This window comes from Nomascus leucogenys, chromosome 5 (genome assembly GCF_006542625.1).
Source record: "Nomascus leucogenys isolate Asia chromosome 5, Asia_NLE_v1, whole genome shotgun sequence".
NCBI lineage: Eukaryota > Metazoa > Chordata > Mammalia > Primates > Hylobatidae > Nomascus > Nomascus leucogenys.
The window spans coordinates 18,348,860-18,365,763 of NC_044385.1; the positions used below are offsets into that span (position 1 = coordinate 18,348,860).

At 43.0% G+C, this 16,904-nt stretch overlaps 1 pseudogene; it reads left to right on the top strand.

The window, feature by feature from the left end:
- Positions 1-7,058: 7,058 nt before the first annotated feature.
- On the top strand, positions 7,059-7,959 carry LOC100601796 (annotated as a pseudogene).
- Positions 7,960-16,904: the final 8,945 nt, after the last annotated feature.

Here is a 16,904-nt window from a genome sequence, read left to right on the forward strand (position 1 = left end):
CAGTTAAGGCGGGGCAGGGCATTTTCACTTCTTTTGTGATTCTTCAGTTACTTCAGGCCATCTGGGCATAGAGGTGGAAGTCACAGGGGATGCGATGGCTTGGCTTGGGCTCAGAGGCCTGACAGAAACAGTTTGAGTTTTTCCCAAACGCATTTCTAAGGCAATACATATATGTTTTGAAATGTAGATTTTATCATTACTCAGGTCCGATGAAGCCAAAAGATCAGAAGACTACCATTGGTAAGGTAGCTTGTTGCAATTACCAAGAGGAGGAGGCACTCACTCCTCCACACGGGGCACACAGACAAGCACTAGAGTTGGTTGAAGACAGAGGGAGAGGGGAAAACCGTGGGCAAGGCTCTCTATTGTGGTTTCCAAGGGGAAGAGCACACAAAACAGGGCAAGCGGGCTGAGGATTGGCTTGTCTGAGTAATTTCAGCAAGCTCTGGGGTATAGGGACTGTGCCTAGTTGTTTGCTACCTGGCCCTGGGGTGATGAGGCCAGGGAATCATGGCCTGGTCGGGAGTGTAAGTGCAATAGAGGAAGTGTCGCCGGTAGGCATTCTAGATTGGTTGGTTTGCATACGAAAGGTGCGCTCTCAGGCCAGCCCTTGACTTTCTCTAGTAATTAGCCCTGGGATGGCGACTCCCGCCAAGACAGCAAGGCCCTAAAACAGCAAAGCATCAGAATACAAAAAATAAAAAGACGCAGTTAATACACCATGTGACTGGGGCACCTTCCAGGGCATATGTGTCCACAAAAAGTGCACACAACAACAAGTACACAAAACAGCGTTTCTAAAGCCACACTGACATTGTGAGAGAGATGCTTGACTTCTCAGGATCCCAAAATGGGAGACAAAGGCAGGCAGGGGGTGCAATTTTAAGAGGCTGTGCTCTCAGCTGGTGACTGAGGCTAAGGGAGGACCGTGTGGGGAGGTTCTGTGCCTCCTCCAGGGTAGGGCACTAGGGCTCTGTTCTCCCTGCCCAGCCCTGTCCACCCACACATTTGTTCCTCTGCCCTGTGACCTTCCTAAGCTGCCTGTTTTGAGGGGCTTCATCTGAGAATGTTGGCCGGGAGTATTTTCCTGAACTGTGCTGCCTTCTCTGACAGACGTGCTTCCCATCCAAGACCAAAGCCCACTCCATTCTGGCCTCCAGGGGCCTGAGCTTGGCTGGGCCTTTTTCACTCGGATGAGCTTTCATTGTGTTTCTAGCAACTGCACTGTGGTGCAGCGATCAGAGCCACCAATTCTGGAACCAGGCTGCTCCTCATTTGCAAACTGCAAATGATGAAATTAAAGTTAATAAGACTTGCTCATAGGGTTACTATATTAAGTTACTCTACCTAGAACATGCCACTTACACAGAAAGTATTATGTAAATATTATGTTTGCATACATTATAGCACTGCCTAATAATTAGGCATAAATGACAATCAGCTCAAAAAAATGATTATAATTACTGATGATTTTAACAAGCTTATCAGGTTCTTAGTTCTTCCTCTTTCTCCCGCAATTAGTCCTTGTCAGACCTTTACTGGACCCACAGTAAGTGCAGGGCCTCAGCTAGTCCCCGCAGGCGGATGTGGAAACCTGTAGTCCCAGAAGAGGAACAGTAGGAATCATTTGTTGAACATTTACTAACTATCAGATGGCATTTTAAACACTTGGTACAAATGAGTCAACTTCATCCTTGCCACGTCATTAAGGGATGGATATTACTAGTCCCATCTTACCTGCAAAGAGAATGTGGCTTGGAGAGGCTCAGGATTTGCCCGCTCTGCAGCAGTGCATGGCAGAAGGGATCCAAGCAAGCTGCACACAGGATCTTCTATGATGGAAATTCACACAGGGAGGAGGCAGAGCACCTGCCTGGAAAAGTGTCTCAAACTGAGTTCGGAAGGATATACAGGGGTCGGCCCAGCAAAATGGGTAGTTAGGATAAAGTCAACCTATGCAGAGAAAAAAACACATTTCCAGAATTGGAAGTGTGGGGTGGGCCCGTGCCTGGAAGATGCCAGTGTATCTGTGAGGTGTAAGACATAAAGCCAGAGAGGTGGGAAGGGCCAGGCCATTCTCCAGAAGATTCTAGAGCAGTCCAGAATTTATTCTCAGGGGTTAAATTCAGTCATTTTTTGTACCCTCCTAGCCATTTGAAATAGCCAAAATTTCAACCACAAACTCATTTAAAAAAAAAAATCCATTATTTGTCTTTTCAGATGCCAGAGATCAAATCTTAAAACTATCTGGCCTGCCTTTGACCTTCATGGGAAAACCTAAAGTGTTCTGTCTCCATAGAACTAGATGTTCATCAAATCCAATTACCTCTCCCAGCTGCACCCCTCACCAGGAGGCAGGGCTCTGCTGGGGACAAAGAGAGGCAGAGGAAGCAGACCGTCCCCAGCCCCTCTTCCTGCTGCAAATTAAGCCAGGCATCAACTGTGCCGACTCACCACCTGGCTGCTGCCACAACAGCAGCTGCAGCCTGTTAGCACTGAAGAGTTTCTCTCCTAACCATTCCCATTAGTGTGACCAGCAAGGGGGAGGATGAGTAAGTGTCTGTGTTCAGCTGGGTGCTCTGGCTCCTGCTGTCTCTTCACTGGGCTCTGACCTCCAGGGGCTGGGCGCGACATCCAAGCGCCAGAAGCCAACATAGGCCTGCTGCCTCCCAGAGTTCTGCGCCTAACTTGGAGACAGGGCAGCAGAAGAGATTCTCAGCCCTGGCTGCCAAGCATTGCTCAAGAAGCTTCAGATTCAGAGAGACTGTGTAAGGCGGCCCCTCTGGGTCTGTAAAGCACCACTGTGATTCCAAAGCACAGCCAGGGTCAGCGCTTCACCAATCTGTATTCACCAGCTGTCCTGCACATGTGTCTTTGATAGGACATGTGGGAAAGACATTAGCCCCTTCCAGCTCCCAGTAACTAAATATAGTCCTTCACATATCTCAGGGTAAGGCACTCTGTACTTTTTCAAAGTGCTTTCATATACTTTGTCTCATTTGAGCCTGTGAGCAAGGGGAGGAGGCCACTGAAACCCCAAGGTGCACTGAATGCCCCTGATGCCTTTAATCACGCAGCCAATTAGAGGCAAGGTTGAAACTATGCACCTTGTCTCCCTGGCTCCTGGTCTGATATTTCTCATAGCCTATCATGTAGCAAGGCAAGGTCCTATTAGTATGGTTATGCTTTCAATTATTCAATACTTCCGTGTTGCAATGCACTGCTTATGTGGAACTGCTTGTAAGTGGCCATGATTGACCTCACCGGTGAATCTGCTCCCCCTCTGTTGGAGAAACTACCGAGTCATTGCCTCTAACCCCTAGCAAATGTAAAATACCTTTGCCATAGCTGGACAAAGAAAATCACTGATGCCAACAGAATCGCCTTCATTCTCATAGACTAGGTAACAAAAGGGGAAGAAATCATGTCAGCTGAAAGATCTGGGGAGAAATCGATTTGGGACTGCTAGAATCACAGGAAGTTTTTGTTGAAAGATCAGAAACCCACGCAAGCCAACTCAAGCAAAAGGTTTATTGTACAAGACACAGAGCGATGTAACACAACCCAGCCGTAGGAAGTGCAGCTGGGTCTCCAGGGAACCAGAGAATTAATGGCAACCGTTTCTCAAGCCACATCATCTCTCATCTTGGCTTCTCTCTGTACACCTGCTCCCATATCCTCCCTATGGACTGGCTTCCCCTCGCTGTTCAGGGTTTCTGCTCCTTCACAACTTCAATTTGCTTATTGCTCTAAGTAAGCCTCACCATGAAACTTGACTCTACATAACTGTACTTGGAACCTATAGCTAACCAAGTCAGTCCCCAGAATTGGAAGCATCCCTATTCCAGATTCTCCGGGAGAGGATCTGACTGTTTGGCTGGGCTGGCAGGGCCCACCCCGCTGTCCACTCATCTGATTCCAGGGAGGATTGAGTCTCATGGGATGCTGCCTAGATCTAACCTGGCAAAGCGGATGACAGGTAAAGAGACCAGTCACTTAGAACTGAGCCAAGACAAGCACTCAGATGACTCTATCCCAGGAAGAAAGGCAAAGCCTCCCTTCTGAAAGCCATTCAACAAGCAGGTCATCAAAGTGTGTTGGAACACAGGTTAGAATAATAAATAGTAGGCCGGGTGTGGCGGCTCACACCTGTAATCCCAGCACTTTGGGAGGCCAAGGTGGGTGGATCACCTGAGGTCAGGAGTTCAAGACCAGCCTGGCCAATATGGCGAAACCCTGTCTCTACTAAAAATTTAAAAATTAGCTGGGCATGGTGGTGCATGCCTGTAGTCCCAGCTACTTGGGAGGCTGAGACATGAGAATTGCTTAAACCTGAGAGGCGGAGGTTGCAGTGAGCCGAGATCACACCACTGCACTCCAGCCTGGGTGACAGAGCGAGACTCCATCTGAAAAAAAAAAAAAAAAGAACGATAAATAATAATGTGTGAAAAACCAGGACACACAATCTACTGGACCACAATCTCACTGAGGAAGTGGTTTTCTAGAGCAGTGACTATATAATCCTTTTAGTAAGTGAATCAGTCAAGCAGGTCAAAATACCTCATTTCCCAACAAACCTTACAAGAAAAAAAGCCCTGCCAGATTAAACAAGAATATGAGTCTCTTCTAGATGAGATTCTGAAAACCCAGATAAGTAAGAAAAACGCTAGACCAGGACTCCGAAATCCTGAGTTTTCATTCAGGCTTTGCTATGAATTTTTCATCTGGTGGCCCTTCCTTCTTCATTCGGCTAATTTCTAATCAAGACTCAGCTCCCAGGGCTGAGGCCAGTGACTTACTCCTGTCATTCCAATGCTTTGGGAGGTCAAGATAAAAGGATTTCTTGAGGCCAGGAGTTTGAGACCAGCCTGGGCAATATAGTGAGACCCTCTGTCTGCAAAAAAATTTAAAAATTATCTAGGTGTGGTGGTGCATGCCTGTATTCCTAGCTACTCAGGAGGCTAAGGCAGAAGGATCACTTGAGCCCAGGAGTTGGAGGTTACAGTGAGCTATGATGGCACCACTGCATCTAGCCTGGGCAACAGCGTAAGACGTTGTCTCAAACAAACAAACAAAAATGCTCAGTTCCAGGAAGTTCCTGCTCTGTGCTCCCACAGGACCATCTACATGCCTCCATCATGGCGGCTCCCCATTGTCCTAAAATTGTTTGCCTAACATCTCTCTCTCTCACTGGAAGTACATTCCTCTAGCATGGAGCCTCTATGTCCTCCGTTATACCCCCATGCTTTCTGCCGTACTTGACATACAGTACTCAATATATGTTTTTCAGCTGAACAGATTGTGAGAAGATATTAATCTGAGCTGCAAATAAAGGCACACACACTGGTGTCTGGCTGAAAACATTGAGCCCTTTGTGGTAGGAGATTGGGTACCACTTGATAGACAGTAGAGACACAGGGACAGCCAGTACTCTAAAGCATAGCCAGCCCCGCCTGGGACACTGATGTATCCACCTGCCATATGTGAAAAGAGATAAAACTTTAGGGCCTGTACTGTGCTAAGAATAAAAGTTAAGCCCTGCAAACTGAGTCATTAACATGACCGTTCTTTTCCTCTGGTGCATGACCATTGCTTCCTGACTTTTGTGTTGAGATGTCAACCAGACTTCCCATTCTTCATTCAAACCTACACAAAATGATGCTGGAGACCTTGTGGTTGTTATCTCCTTAGAGTAGGTTGTCAAGCCACCCCCTTAGCGTGGAATCAATAGTAGCCCATCAAATCTTTTACCTGCATGTTAGCCTCTGTATCGAAAATGTTGTGATTCTGTTCAACACCTCCATTTTTGACCTCATAAGCGACCCTCACTTTTCCCCACACCAGGACACCAGGAGCACCGATCACCATTCTTTGGTGTCCATGTGTCCTGAGATGGCCACCGTCACAGTGCACTTGAATAAACTCTCTTAACTGGGTCCTGAGCCTTTTGATTATTTTAAGTTGCCAAATATTAGGAAGAAAATGTGCACATTCTCAAACTAAAAATGAATAAAGCCACATCACCACTGACGCTTTTCAAGATATACTTTATTACAAAAGAAAGTTTGAATGTAAAAACAAATAGAGCAACGTCAGCACAATGGCAGAGTATGACACCCCAAGCTCTTCTCCCCCAACAGAAACTTTTTTTTTTTGGAGACAGGATCTCACTCTGTCATCCAGGCAGGAGAGCAGTGGTGTAATCTTGGTTCACTGCAACCTCCGCTTCCTAGGCTCAACAGAAATATATTTTTTTAAAGCAGAAACTTAAAAAAAAAAAAAGTTTCTATTGAGCCCAGGAGGCGGAGGTTGCAGTGGCTCACGCCTGTAATCCCTTTGAGAGGCTGAGGTGGGTGGATCACTTGAGGCCAGGAGTTTGAGACCAGCCTGGCCAACGTGATGAAACCCTGTCTCTACTAAAAATACAAAAATTAGCTGGGTGCGGTGGTGGGGGTGCTTGTAATCCCAGCTACTCGGGAGGCTGAGGCAGGAAAATCACTTGAACCCGGGAGGCAGAGGTTACAGTGAGCCGAGATCGTACCATTGCACTCCAGCCTGGGGGACAGAGCGAGACTCCGTCTCAAAAAAAAAAAAAAAAAAAAAAAAAAAAAAAAAAAAAAAAACCATTTGTAACTACTTTAAAAAATAGTCTAATGTTTATAGCAACCACGTAAGGGCTGAGTCCAGAAAAAGACACTTCAAAACCATAGCAGGGGGGCAGTGTTGTCTGCTGGGTCCTGGAGACCTTCCGTGTCGCCGCTGCTCTCACCACGCCTTGGGTCCAGACTGCGTCACGGCCTCTCGCGAGACGTGGGCCCTCGGAACCTCTTTAGCGCCGGACTCCAGGCGGCAGGCAGCCCAGCAGCAGCAGCAGCAGGATAACAGAACCTCTGGATGCACTCTTCCTGGGAAGCTTTGCTAATTTGCAGCTGCTGCACCGTGTTCCTCATTAACATCTGTCAGCTTAGTCGTTACATCATTTCACTGTGGTGGCAGGGACTCAGCTCGGAATTCTATATATATGGAAAAATCACCTGGGTCCCAGTCTTTCATTGGCTTCAACACCACCAGAAGTGCCTGCTCTTGAGGCTGGTGGGCTTCTAGGCAAGATGTCCCTGCCCATCCGGATAAACTGCTGAGCATCCAGCTATGATGATGCCCTCGAGGACCCTGTGCCCATGACTCCTCCATGGGACACGGGCAGCGTCCGCTGGAAGCCAGTGATTCCAGAGTGCAAGTTTCAGTGCCTCGCCAAGGAGGAGGAAGGAGAGGCCAGCCTACCGGCCCCTGACATGACCCTGTCATTGACAGTGTGACACAGTCCCAGTGGTGAAGTCTAAAGCTACCCATATCATCATGAATTCTCTGTTCACAAAACAGACCCAGGAAAGTACTCAGCATTTTGGGTGACAAGCAGGGCTGAGAGGTGCTGGCTACACACCACACAAGGGCCTCACCACGGAGGAGACCAAGTACCTTCGAGTGGCAGAAGTGCTCCACCAACTAAAGCTACAGAGTGGAGAAAGAACAAGAGAAGAGAGGCAGCCTGCATCAGCCCAGTCAGCCCCAAGCTGCACTCCTCACTCTTCCCCTGAGCAGAGGCCCAGAGGCTGGTTCACTTCTGGTTCCTCCACAGCTTTACCTGGCCCAAATCCCAGCACCATGGATTCTGGAAGTGGAGATAAGGACAGAAACTTGTCAGATGAGTGGAGCCTCTTTGGACCAAGATCCCTTCAGAAGGATGATTCTGGAAGTTTTGCCACCCAGGCCTACCAAGGAGCCCAGAAGCCGTCTCTGATGGCACTGATCCGTGCCCAGGCCAACCACATGACTAGAGATCTGGCAACCTTGAAGCCGCCCAAGATGGACATCCCTGTGATGGAAGGGAATAAACAGCTGCCACGGACCCATCATCTCAAACCTGGTAACTTGAATGTGCTCACACCCACTGGCTTCTAGAGTGCTTTCTCTTCCAGTCCTCTGGTAAAGAGGGTTTCTTGGCCCACTCCCCTTTTAACTTGGCTCTCTCTATATATATATTTGTTTTGTTTTGTTTTGAGATGGAGTCTCACACCGTAGCCCAGGCTGGAGTGCAGTGGCACGATCTTGGCTCACTGCAACCTTTGCCTCCCGGATTCAAGCGATTCTCCTGCCTCAGCCTCCTGAGTAGCTGGGATTACAGGTGCCCACCACCACGCCTGGCTAATTTCTGTATTTTTAGTAGAGACAGGGTTTCACCATGTTGGCCAGGCTGGTCTTCAACTCCTGACCTCAGGTGATCTGCCCCCCTCGGCCTCTTAAAGTGCTGGGATTACAGGAATGAGCCACCATGGCTAGCCGGAAAGGTATATTTTTTAAAACCTGTTAATTAGAGGCCAGAGCTGGAGACATTATTGGTTTTAGAGAAACATTAGCACAAAGCTTGCCCTTGTTGTGTGGAAGAAGCCATTTTGTACTGCTTTAAAGCTAGACTATATCACTTCGGCAGTGATATATGGGGGACCTCATTACCTAGTTTTTCATCGTTTACCCTAGATAAGAACTTTAAGAGATGCTCACTGACTCGCTGAGATGACTCTGGCCCTCTTGACGACTGGCACTGTGCTCCAGCCTTGTCACTTAGGGAACCCAAGATCTGTTTGGGACCTGGGTACAGGTAAATGCCAGACTTGGCAGGGACTCCTCTTTCTAGGCTGAACCTTGAGTCCCCCCGCTTTTGGTAGACCTAATGGATCACTGTCCTGCAGCCAGTTCTTCATGTGGGGCCTCTTAAGTCAGTGCCAGGGGAGGCATGCTCCTTTTTCTATGCCACAGAACAAACACTAGTCTTGCAAAGCTTTCCTTGCACTTTAAAATGAGATTAATTTAACTCCAATTTGGTTAAAAACTTACTAAGAGAAAATTCAGTCTACTGATTTGGTATAGGTAAATGGACGTTAAACTTTTTTTTTTTTTTTTTAGACAGAGTCTTGCTCTGTCACCAGGCTAGAGTGCAGTGGTGTGATCTCGGCTCACTACAACCTCTGCCTCCCAGGATCAAGTGATTCTCCTGTCTCAGCCTCCTGAGTAGCTGGGATTACAGGCAGCGCTACCACACCCGGCTAATTTTTGTGTGTTTTTAGTAGAGACGGGGTTTCACCATGTTGGCCAGGATGGTCTCAATCTCTTGACGAGGCCACCCACCTCGGCCTCCCAAAGTACTGGGATTACAGGCATGAGCCACCATACCCAACCTAAATTTTCTAAAGTAAAGAAGATGGTAGGTACAGTTAGATTATAGTTTTGAGGTTCATGTGAAGCCAGTGTTACCATATTTTGATTTCCTTGTTCAGAGCCTGAAACATCTACAAGGGGAGGTAAAAGAATTCAAACTTTTCTGTATGAAAACATTTTTCACCAAAATGAGCCTCATGCCTTTATGCAACACATAACCTCACTGAGGAAAGGAAATAGGGAAACTGCCTTACTTCTCCTCACTGTGGACAAGTTCAGTCATTGTCTTGAACACCGTCTCAAATACCTGTTTTTGGTTTTGGATAGTATCTTGTCTGCATAAGAAGCTGACCTTTCCATAGAGAGGCCCTGGAGGCTAAAATTATCAGAACAATTAATTTATTTGTGTCTTCTATTATGATATCTTGTTTGACAATAAAAATCCTTACTACTTCCAAAAATAAAAAATATGTAGAAGGGCTGGGCGTGGTGGCTCATGCTTGTAATCCCAATACTTTGGGAGACTGAGGCAGGCAGATCATTTGAGGTCAGAAGCTCGAGACCAGCCTGGCCGACATGGCAAAACCCCATCTCTACTAAAAATACAAAAATTAGCAGGGCATTGTGGCACGTGCCTGTGGTCCCAACTACTCAGGAGGCTGAAACAGAATCACTTGAACCTGGGAGGCAGAGGCTGCAATGAGCTGAGATCACGCCACTGCACTCCAGCCTGGGCAACAGGACGAGATCCTGTCTTAAAAACAAACACACACACACACACACACACACACATACACACCTGTAGAAGGTTTTAGGTGATTCTAGATGTCTTTGCCCCACCCCTCTCCTATGTGGCAGCCATCTGAAAGCAGTAGTGATGTTGATGAGGCAACGGCCCAAATTCCCAGTGCAAGACCATTTCCCCAATTCTGGAGGGATCAGAGCAGACCTTATTTGCAAGTTATTGTATATGTCACATTTGTCTGAGCCACATTTCTATTCTAACCTGTATAGGGGCTAACACAGAAAAATTGATGCAAGTTGATTTTCTCTCTGTTTTGCCTAACTCAGGACTAAAGCCATAAAAAGCTAAAAAATATTGCAAACCAAAATAACAACCCTAAGATGCCTGGAAGAAAAGATTACAGGTCAACATACAACAGACTACCTAAGGCAAAATCTGTGTAGAGTTTCTCTGGGAAATTAGGACACTCAAAAGTAAATGGGGAATTTTGACAGACATGTGCATGCCCAGAACAAGATGCGTGCTCCAAAAAGACCTGAGAAAACCTAAGCTTTCACCTTAGACTGATCCCTAGACACAGTGCAAGCCTAGCTTGGAGTTGAAGGAAATCCCAAGCACAGAGCCAATTTGCAAAGAGTAGGAGAGCTCCTAGCATTCAAGGAATTCTCTGTCAAAACACTAGCTGAACTCAAGCTAAGGAACGGAGACTTTAGTGACCATGTCAACAAAAAATACAGTATTTGAAATATAGTTTGGGAATGTCACTAAACAAACAGGCTACTATAGCCTTCAATAACAGAAAGAAAAAAAAAGAAAAGGAGCCAGAAAATCCTGGGGAAGGGGAGAATCTGATTTTCAGAGTTACCACATTGTAGTAATCAAATGTCTAGTTTTCAATGAAAAATCACAAGGCATACGAAAAAATACAAAAATATGACTAATTCAAAGGACCAAGGTTAATTGACAGAAACCATCCCGGACGAAGGACAGAAATTGGAGTTACTAGACAAATGTTTTAAAAAAAACTGTTTAAAGTATGATCAAATCATTAAAGAAAGACACAAAAAAAACTAAAGGAAATCAGTATAATAATGGATGAACAAAATGAGAAGTCAGGTACAGGGGTACATGCCTGCAATCTCAGCTACTTGGGAGGCTGAGGTGGGAAGATCACTTGAGCCCAGAAGTTGAGGCTGCACTGAGCTATGATTGTGCCACTACACTCCACCCTGGGTGACAGAGTGAGACCCCATCTCTATAAAACAGAGAGCAAGAGAGAGAGAGAGAATATCAATAAAGAAATAAAAATTATCTAAAAAGAACAAGACAAATTTTGGAACTGAAAAGAAATAAAATAATTGAAATGGAAAAATTAACTATAGGGTCCAACGGCAGATTTGAGCAGGCAGAAAAATGAATCAGCAAACTTAAAGATAGAATCATTGAAGTCATCAAGTGTGAGAAAAAGAAAGAAAAAAGAATGCAGAAAGTGTAGAGTCTAAGGGACCTGTGGAACACTGTCAAGTAGACAAACATACACATTATGAGAGTTCCAAAAGGAAAAGGGAAAAAGGAGCAAAAGAATATTTGAAGAAATAATGGTAAAAAACTTCCTGACTTTCATAGAAGTATAAATATACAAATCCAAGAAACTCAATGAACACTATTAGGACAAACACCAAAATACCCACACCTAGACACATTATAAGCAAACTGTCAAAAGCCAAAGACAAAAAGAGAATCTTAAAAGCAACAAAAGAGGCCAGGTGCAGTGGCTCACACCTGTAATCTCAGCACTTTGAGAGGCCGAGGCAGGCAGATCACAAGGTCAAGGGATCAAGACTATTCTGGCCAACGTGGTGAAACCCCATCTCTACTAAATACAAAAATTAGCCGGGCGTGGTGGTGCATGCCTGTAGTCGCAGCTACTTGGGAGGCTGGGGCAGGAGAATCACTTGAACCTGGGAGGCAGAGGTTGCAGTAAGCCAAGATCATGCCACTGCACTCCAGCCTAGGCAACAGGGCGAGACCCCCGTCTCAAAAAAAGAAAAAAAGAAGAAGAAAAAAAGAAACGAAAAGAAACGAAAAAAATCACCTGAAGTCTTACGTATGATCCATGAAAATAAACAAATAAATAAAAATAGTCAATGAAGAACTCTATACTGTCCTTCAAAACTATGGAGAAATCAACATGTTCCCTGATAAACAAAAGCTGAGGGTGTTTGCTACCAGTAGACCTGTCCTGCAAGAAATGTGTTAAAAGATTAAAATTATACAAGATATATTTTCCAGCCACAATGGAATGAAACTAGAAATCAATAATAGAAAGAAAACTGGAAAATTCACAAATATGTGAAAATTAAACAACAAACTCTTTTTTTTTTTCTTTGAGATGGAGTCTTGCTCTGTCGCCCAGGCTGAGAGTACAGTGGCACGATCTTGGCTCACTGCAACTTCCACCTCCCAGGTTTACGCCATTCTCCTGCCTCAGCCTCCCGAGTAGCTGGAACTACAGGCAGCCGCCACCACACCCAGCTAATTTTTTGTATCCCCATTTTAGTAGAGACAAGGTTTCACTGTGTTAACCAGGATGTTCTTGATCTCCTGACCTCATCATCCAACCGCCTCAGGCTCCCAAAGTGCTGGGATTACAGGCGTGAGCCACCGCACCTGGCCTAAACAACACACTCTTAAACGATCAATGAATAAAACATCAACTCACAAGGAAATTAGAAAATACCTTGAGACATGACAATAAACCACAACACACTAAAACTAATTCAATGCATCAAAAACACTACTAAGAAGAAATTTTATACCTGCAAATGCTTACATTAAAAAAGAAGAAAGATCTAAAATCAATAATATAACCCTACATCTTAAGGAATAAGAAAAAGAAAAGCAAAACAAAATGACAGCTAGCTGAAGGGAGGAAACAATAAAGATGAGAGTGTAGATAAATGAAATAGAGAATAGAAAAACAATAGAATCAATAAGCCCAAAAGTTGTTTATTTTAAAATACTCACAAAATTGACAAACCATAACCTAGACTAACAACAACAAAAAAAAATGGGAGAAGACACAAAGAAATAAAAATCAGAGATGAAAGTGGGTGTTACTATTGGTTTTGCTGAAATATTTAATAAAAAGGATTATAAAAAATACTATGAACAATTGTACACAAATTGGATAACTAAGGTAAAATAAACAAATTCCTAGAAACATGCAAATTACCTATACTGACTCAAAATGAAATCGAATTTCTGAATAAACCTATAACAAGTATAAAGATAGAATTAGTAACTCAAATTTTTTAAAAAGTCTAGAATCAAATGGCTTCACTGGTGAATTCTACCAATCATTTAAAGAAGAATTAACACCAAGTCTTCTCAAAAACTTTCAAAAATAGATGAGGAGTTAATATTTCCTAACTCATTCTACGAGGCCAGCATTACCCTGATAAAAACATCACAAGATATAAAACTACAGACTAACAACCTTTTGAATATGATGCAAAATTCTCATCAAAATGCTAGCAAACTAAATTTAGCATCATATTAAAAGGACTATACATTGCGGGGCGTGGTGGCTCAGGCCTGTAATCCCAGCACTTTGGGAGTCTGAGGCGGGCAGATCACAAGGTCAAGAGACCAAGACAATCCTGGCCAACATGGTGAAACCCTGTCTCTACTAAAAATACAAAAAAATTAGCTGGGTGTGATGGCACACATCTGTAGTCCCAGCTACTTGGGAGGCTGAGGCAGGAGGATTACTTGAACCCAGGAGGTGGAGGTTGCAGTGAGCTAAGATCACACCACTGCACTCCAGCCTGGTAACAGAGCAAGACTCTGTCTCAAAAAAAAAAAAAAAAAAAAAACAACAAAAAAGAAACAAACAAAAAAAGGACTATACATCACCACCAACTGGGATTTATTCCTAGAATGCAAGATTCGTTCAATACATGAAAATTAATCAGTATAACACACCACATTCCAAGAATGAATGGGGGAAACTTCATGATTATCTCAATTGATATAGAAAAAAGTTGAAAATTTTAACACTTGTTCATGGTAAAAAGTCAATAAACTAGGGTAAAAGGAAACTCCTTCAACAAAACAAAAGCTGCACATGAAAAACCTACAGCTAACATCATACTCAATGGTCAAACACTGAAAGGTTTTTCTCTCAGATCAGGAACAAGATAAGGACATCCACTTCTGCTACTTCTGTTCAACACAGTAGTGGAAATTTTAGCCAGAGAAACTAGGGAAAGAAAGAATGAAAAAAGAAAAAGAGAAAAAGGGAAGAAAGAAAAGAAAGAAAAAGGAAGAAAGAAAGAAAAGAGAAAGAAAGAAAAAGAAAGAAAAGGAAAGAAAGAAGAGAAGAGAAAGAAGGAGAGAGGAAGGAAGGATGGAAGGGAGGGAGGGAAGAAAAAGTCATTAAATGGAAAGGAAGGGTACCATTATCCCTATTCACAGATGACATGATCTCATATGTAGATACTCAAAAGAAAAACAGACCTAATAAATGAATTCAGGAAAGTTGCAGGATCCAAAATCAGCACTCAAAAATCAATTATATTTCCATACATTTACATTTAACAAATCAAAAAGGAAATTAAGAAAACAATTTCATTTGCAATATAATCAAAAATAATAAAATACTTGGGAATAAATTTAACCAAGGAGGTAAAGTCTTGTACACTGAAACTGCAAAGTATTGCTGAAGGCATCTTTTTAAAAGTAATAAATACAGTGACATCCATATGCATGGCTTGGAAAACATTGTATTGTTTAGATTACAGTAACACTCAAAGCTATCTACAGATTCAATGAAACCCCTATAAAATCCTAACAGTGTTTTTTTTTCAGAAATAGAAAAACCATATAGAATTTCAAAGTACCCTAAACAGCCAATCTTGAGAAAGAAAAACAGAGCTAAAGATCTCATACTTCTTGATTTCAATATATATTACAAAGCTATAGTAATCAAAACAGTATCGTACTGGCAAAAAGACAGATGTGTACACACTACAATAGAATAGAGAGCCCAGAAATAAGTCCTCATGTTTGTGGTCAAATGGTCTTTGACAAGGGTGTCAAACATACACAATAGGGAAAGGATAGTCTCTTCAACAAGTGATGTTGGGAAAACCACACATCCACATGCAAAAGAATAAATTGTACCCATCTCACAGCATATTAAAAAATTAACTCAAAATGGATCAAAGACCTAAATTTAGACCTAAAACTATAAAACTCTTTGAAGAAAACAGGGCACCAGCCCATGACATTGGATTTGGCAATGACTTCTTGGACTCGATACCAAAAGCATAGGTAATAAAAAAAAAAATAGGTAAATTGAGCTTCATCAAAATTAAGAACTTTTGTGCATCAAAATATACCATCAAAAGATAATTTATACCATCAAAAGAGAAGTAATATATCTTATATTACTTATACTAATATTACTAATTATATATTATTAGTAATGTATTTTGATGCACTTAACCTTTTGTGCATCAAAATATACCATCAACACATAGAATGGGAGAAGATATTTACAAATCATTTATCTGATAAGAGGTTAATGTCCAGGATATATAAAGAACTCTGATAATAACAATAAAATAAACAAATTTAAAAATGGGCAAAGGACTTGAATAGACATGTCTCCAAAAAGATAGACAAATGGCCAAAAAGAACATGAAAAGAGGCTCAGTGTCACTAATCATTAAAGAAATGCAAATCAAACAAAACCACAATGAGATACCACCTCACTCCCATTAGGCTGGCTATAATCCCAAAAGCAGAACAATAACAAGTGTTGGTAAGGGTGTGGAGAACTTGGAACCTGGGTGTATGGCTAGTGGGAAGGTAAAATGGTGCAGTCACTGTGGAAAACATCTGCTTCCTTCTCCTTGGCAGGTTGGATTTCACACTGCTCTTCCCATCTATATGGTAGAAAACATGGCAAGTGATTTGCATATTACTGGTCTAGACTCCACTCTCTCTCTCTGCCTTAATTCCAAGTTCCTAGGAAGGAACATTTTAAGGCAGGTATCAACCCCTAAATTCCTCAATTGTGGCCTAAAGGACCACAATTGATGTATATCAGCTGCCTTCTGGTCCAATCAGCTGTGACCAGGAGACAGGGTCACATGGCACAGGTAGCCACAAAGAGCCCACCATGGCTATCATGAGGACTCGAGAGAAGAAATAGCAGAAAAGTCAAGAGGTTGTTTATTATAGGGGGTGTGAAACATCAGAATATAATCAGTAGCACAACATACTGAAGGTATCATTTTACCTTCTCACTAGCCACACACCCAGGTTCCAAGTTCTCCACATCCTTACCAACACTTGTTATTTTTCCACTTTTGGGATTATAGCCCTGGAACCTACATGGTAGAAGCAGAAAGAGACAGACATCATATAGTTCTAGCAAGGTAGAAATGGGAAACCCAGGACCTGGGACTGGTCAAATGGAGCCAGAAGGATGCACAGTTGAAATTTGCACAGCTAATAATTTATAGATTGAGCTCTGACACCACCTCTGTCCAATTCCAAAGCCTGTGCTCTTTCTTCTACTCATCATTGCCACTCTTTGAGCAGAAAAATATTTTGCTAGTCTGATCAAGTATGAAAAGAGAAAAGGTCATAAAGGTCTTCATTTGTTTGCTGATAGAATGCCTTGTTTTTATAAGGTTTCTGAGAAGCATACAAACACATAATTTTCAAAAATTACTTATTTATCATGTGGTAGGCATATGTTAAAGTTTTTACCTACATTATTGTATTTAATCATCAATAACTCTTTATAGTAGCTAATATTATTTTTCCATTTTCTGGATGAAAAAACTAGAATTTAGAAAGGCTGTCTGGGCATGGTGGCTCACACCTGTAATCCCAGTACTTTAGGAGTCTGAGGCAGGCAGATCACTTA